We start from the raw sequence: 6000 nt of genomic DNA on the forward strand, positions 1-6000 counted from the left end.
ACATAAACACAAGAGCAAGATAGAGCTGCATTGATTTCATCGATACAAACTCGACGCCTTCCATTGTGCAAGGCTGTATGCATACTTCATTCTTAGCCAATTCATGTAGGTATATACGTTCAACAGAACTTATTGCTTTCGACTCCAAAAGTTACTTATGAATTTGTTTTTGAAATGTATAGATATATGATAATACTCATTTTGAATCCACTGACTTTACCAAGAATGATAATGCAAGAAACACAAAAAGCTTTCTACAACTAAAAGAACAAACTTGGAAGGGATTATATAGAAATTGAGAGAATTTGTGAAAAGTTTTATTACTGTTTTATTCCCATACGCACTGTATATATACAAACTTTGAGCAGAAATGAGAAATAACAAAGTACATACGTGTCTAGCTATGATTTGTACAGGTAAGAATAAAAAATAACTAACTATAATTAGTTGTACATGGAATCCTATGTAATTGTATGGTTGTGATTAAATCCAACAGATGTTGATCTATTGGTTATTAGCATGCCACCTGTTTCTCTAGAAGGAGAGGAAGATATACATCTTCTTGTCTCAGTGTTGGCATTTTCTGTATGATTCAACGCCCTTTTCTTTTGTAATATTTTCTCCTCTTCTTCATCTATCAACTTATCATCATGAATACTTGTAAATCCAACACCCCCCCTCAAGTTGGAGGGGAGAGAAGAGAGACCCAACTTGGAGAGACTATGAAAATGAGAAGGACCCGACAATGGTTTTGTAAAAATGTCGGCGAGCTGGGACGATGAAGGAACAAAATTCAGAGAGATTAATCCAGCCATGAACTGTTGACGGACAAAGTGGCAGTCGAGCTCAACGTGCTTCGTCCGTTCGTGAAACACCGGATTGCGAGCGATGTGCAAGGCGGCTTGACTATCGGAATGAATGGGTATCGGAAGGGTTGGTGCTGCAGATAAATCAGTTAACAAACGATGGAGCCAAGTTAATTCGGCGACAAGCCTTCGCATTGAACGGTATTCCGCTTCGGCGGATGAGAGTGAGACTGAGATCTGTTTTTTCGACTTCCACGAGATCGGGGAACCACCAAGGCTGATAAAAAATCCACTAATTGATCTACGTGAATCAACACACGAAGCCCAATCCGCATCGCAAAATGCCAAAAGAGAAAGAGAGGGATCTGATGAGAAAAACAATCCTTGGGCTGGAGATGTACGCAAGTATCTTACAACACGAAGAGCAGCAGTGAAGTGTGGAACTCTGGGTTGTTGCATAAATTGTGAGAGGTGCTGAACAGCGAAAGAGAGATCTGGGCGAGTGTGAGTCAAGTAGTTGAGTTTCCCGATCAGTCTGCGATAAGTAAACGGGTCAGCAATCAATTCCCCTGTGTCTGCAGATAATTTAGAAGAAGGATCCAAAGGAGATGGTGCCAATGGGAGATGATCGCAATTAAACTCAGATAGCAGATCAGTTGTGAACTTTCTTTGACAAAGGATGAGGCCCTGAGGTTCGCGAAGATTCGGAACCGCTATTCGAAATATTAGTGAAACACTGGATTTCTTATCTCATGTCTGCTTTTCGTGAAAAAATACCAATTGAAGTGGAGGGTTTCTTCAAACAACAAGGGGCTGGGTCAACTATTCAATCAAATGATATTGAGCATGTTTCCCATCTCTTCTGCACTTCCAAACCAAGAAAATAATGTAAGTTACCCAAGTCCTTTATTTTGAATTCGTTGTGTAAGAACTCCTTTAGAATAGCAAGCTCAGAGGAATTATTTCCTGTTAAAATGATGTCGTCGACATAAACTGCGACTATAGAAATAGAACCCTTATGTTGTTTGAAAAATAAGCTGTAATCATTCAAAGAAGAAGAAAAACCCTTGAAATTCAAAGCAGCAGTGAGACGAGCATACCACTCTCTGGATGCTTGTCGTAATCCATAGAGAGATTTGTTGAGTTTGAGGACATGGTTGGGGCTAGAGGATGACATACCAGGAGGGAATTTCATGAAGACTTCCTCGTGTAAATTGCCATGTAAAAAGGCGTTATTCACATCCAATTGTGTCAACGCCCAACCTTGCTTAATAGCAACAACTAACAAACACCTAATAGTAGTCATCTTGACTACGGGGGAATAAGTCTCATTGAAATCAACCCCTTCTTTTTGAGTATCACCTCTGACCACTAATCTTGCTTTTAACCTCTCAACGCTTCCATCGGAATGATGTTTGACCTTATAGACCCATTTATAAGCCAAGGCCCCTTTTCCAATAGGCAACTCAACTACAGTCCATGTTTGATTAGCTTCCAATGCATCAAATTCAGTTGTCATGGCCCGCTGCCAACCAGGGTGTTGAGCAGCTGTCACACCCCATTTTAACCCGGGTTAAAGTTAGAAGTACGACATATTGGAGATTCCTGTTGTTGTTGGTTTTGTTAAGGAGTCGCCACCTAATTATTTATGGTGAATTAGGACACCTAAAGTTTTATTAAAGTTGTGTTTAAAGTTAACTCTGTTTGAGGTCTGCGAAACTTAAGATTCTAGGTAAGGGTTCAATTAGTCTAAAGGGAAGGTATTAGGCATCCTTTAAGACCCATTAACAATGGTTGACCGACCGGACTTATAATTAATTAGGCTAAGTGTAAATATGGTTTTATAGGAAAAGAAAGTAGCTTTGTAAGTATGACTAAAGTTATAGATAAATATGTTGTTTAAAATAGGATTTGTAGAATAATAATGATTTGTAATGTTATTTTGTAAACACGGCTTATAAATGTCGTCAAGATTTTAAAACGAAAGTGTAATAGTGTTGTTTAAAATAATACTCGTAGAAAATGTAATAATTTGCGTAAAAGAAGATTCTAAATGTTAAATGAGACTTAAAGATATTGCTAAGGCCTTAAATGAAAATATAATAATGTTATTCAAAAATAAGATTTGTAAGAATAGAATGATTTGCATATGAATAATAGTCTCTTTAAAAAAACAATATGGCAAATGTAACCTTTAAGTAAGAGATATTATATGAATATGATAGTATGAAAATGCCTGAACTTATATTCTCAAATATGATGAAAAGGCCATGAATTTCTTTCTATTTTTTTTTTATTCTTTATTTAACCAATTTCAGCTAAAAATGTGTATAATTTGAGTAAATCTTGAAAAAACGCTTATAAAATGCAATTGGATTCATATTTTGTGTGTTAGCGATATTTTCAAATTCCTAGGATGGTAATAATGAGAAATGATTCTTTAAACCCCAAGTATATAGTCATGATATTTAAAAATCTATTATTATAATAAAGTAGATATTGTAGATATTATGAATAATCTAACAAAAAGAGAATGAAATCTTAAGGAATTAACTATTGGTATTCTTTAAATTAACTACCCGTTATTCCCAAAACTATCTATGCTAATTCTCTTATAATTCATCTAAGCTAAATAGAAATAAGAGTAAGATAAAGTGTTAGTCAAACAATACAAGTTAAGCATAAAATAAAGCTGAAGCATAAAAGAAAATTAAATGGGTTTAATCCATTTTCCATGGACTGCTGCTACAGTCTATTTCGTTGGTGGGCTTTGGCCCAGAATTCCTTTTGATTCCTTGGCTGCAAATGGGCTGACTCGAGAGGAGAATTTTATTGGGTTTTTAGCCCAATACTGAGTGCGGAATAGGATGAGTCCGAGGGACTCATACACGACAGTCATGCACAAAAAAAAAACGAAAAAAAAGAAAAGAATTAGTACCCACTCGACGAATAAGATTAAACATGTAGAGTATAAGTTCAAACCAAATGCATATCGTGTATATTTAGATATATCTCAGGTATACACACTCGTAAGGATGTATAAGCTAAAGTATACCAGTCATGCACGTATATATATATAATCGATGCAAATATACTTAGCATATAAAGATGAATGAACGCAGATATACAACATGCTTTACAAAGCTATAGGCAGCCAACAAAGCACAATATAAGTTGTTGCATAAGAGTGTAGAATATGAAAACAGATGGTGGCAATAATGAGAAAACAGTCTTATTCAAGTTGGTGAAAATCCATGGTCCAAGATTAACAATAAGGATCACATGCATACAGAAAGAGGGAATATTAATATGTGTTCAAATTATGTAAGGGCAACATTTAGATGAAAAGGAATAACAAGGAAAAAAAAACATCACGTAAATAATGACATCCCAGAACAAAACTTACTGCCGAACTGGAGACATATAGAAATAAACAAAATGGGCAGAAGGCTCCATACCAACGAACAGTTACAAGGAAATAAGCACCAGACTTAAAATTATGTTCAAGCAACCAAAAAAGTAGAGTAAATCCAATTTCCAGGATAACGATATATGAATATAGTCAAACAAACCTTAAACCATTAACAGAGAGAGAGAGGCAAAATCAACCATTTACCCATTTAGAGTATTAAATTTGCTTACAGGAAGAAAGCTATATACAGTGGCATTCTATATGTATCAAAATTGAGTATATTTATTTGGCCACACCTCACTGATCAATTATTGGACAGAAGCATGGTTATCCATTCAGTTAAAGGGGCTGGAAACAGAGGAATCATGTAAGGTTTAGATGCTACTTCTAGGAGGAACACACACAGAACAACAGTAAAAAAAAAGCTTAATTATGAATTCATTTTTTGCAATACTGACCCTTTAAACTTCAGTCCAGTATGAAAAGAATTCTCAGAAGCAGAATACCAACATTAGATGAGTTCTAACACAAGCATACATATAAAGAGACAACTGGATGTTCATGCTCACATATAAGTTCCAAGTCAATCATTCAGATTTCGATTTAAACTATCAGGGTTCAACCCTTTCAATCACCTAGTGCATACAAGGTTTATATTAACCTAAGTGATTTCCTTTCTTCACTATTTCAGTAGAAAGCTCAAACATGGTACATATTAGGATGATATCCTAACTCATTCAGACCTTTTCACCTTATTAGACTCAGATGCAGACTTACTAAGATAAACTAGCATGTGCTTTGAGACCTGTTAAGCCTTATTTAGTCACATCCCAACAACCTAGTCACATTATAAGACTTTTGCAAGCAGGCCTCAGACTTTACTAGATCTGGATTTATCCTAATCAAACTTCCTTATTTAGCTCAGCAATGGTTCATACAAATTAACATGATACATGAAGTAGGCAGATTCAGACTAAGAACAATATATATATCTCAGGTCAGGGTATTAAAGAACAAGAGACAACCAAGCCTTATAAACCAAATTCCTCATGAGCACCTCAGTTTACCTAAACTGTGTCATCAGAATTCTATGGTCAAAATACTCGAGCTATTACGATTCTAAATAAGATCATCACAGCAGCCATCAGAGGTTCTTTAAGTCATTAAGCATCACTGATCACATTAAGAGTGCACATAAGCAAATAACATTTCACATAGACTCCTAGTTTAGGGACAGTTATGTCAAAAACTCACATGGTCTAAATCAATACTCAAGCAATCATTCTGAGTCAATCATTTGAACAGCTAAGTCAGATTTCCCCTTAAGTATGACAGCAGGCTAACCAATTTGATTTCTAATACATATTAAGGCAAGAATTATATCTAAATGTGTTGATGCCTATCACACTTCCTAACAGAACATGCCACATATATAACTAAATAAGAAATGCAACTGCTAACTTAAAGTAGATTACATTCATGGCAGGATATATTCTTTGAACAGATAGAGTAAACGAGAGACAATGTCAGCCTGTTCTTATCGTATACGTAATATACTTAAGATATACACACTATTGTGTGTATATCATATGTATATCGAATGTATATCTTCTTCTTATCTTGATAATCCATTGTATATCCCATGTACATTCGATTTTAAATGCATCCTAAGTCCTGGAGATTTAGTCTTGAACATCCTAAATTACCATATACATCTTTCGGACTCATTTTAGCGATTATCATCTTATCATAACAATATCCCAAACATCAGACAAACAGTAT

The sequence above is a fragment of the Lycium barbarum genome, chromosome 11 (assembly GCF_019175385.1).
Source record: "Lycium barbarum isolate Lr01 chromosome 11, ASM1917538v2, whole genome shotgun sequence".
Classification (NCBI taxonomy): Eukaryota; Viridiplantae; Streptophyta; class Magnoliopsida; order Solanales; family Solanaceae; genus Lycium; species Lycium barbarum.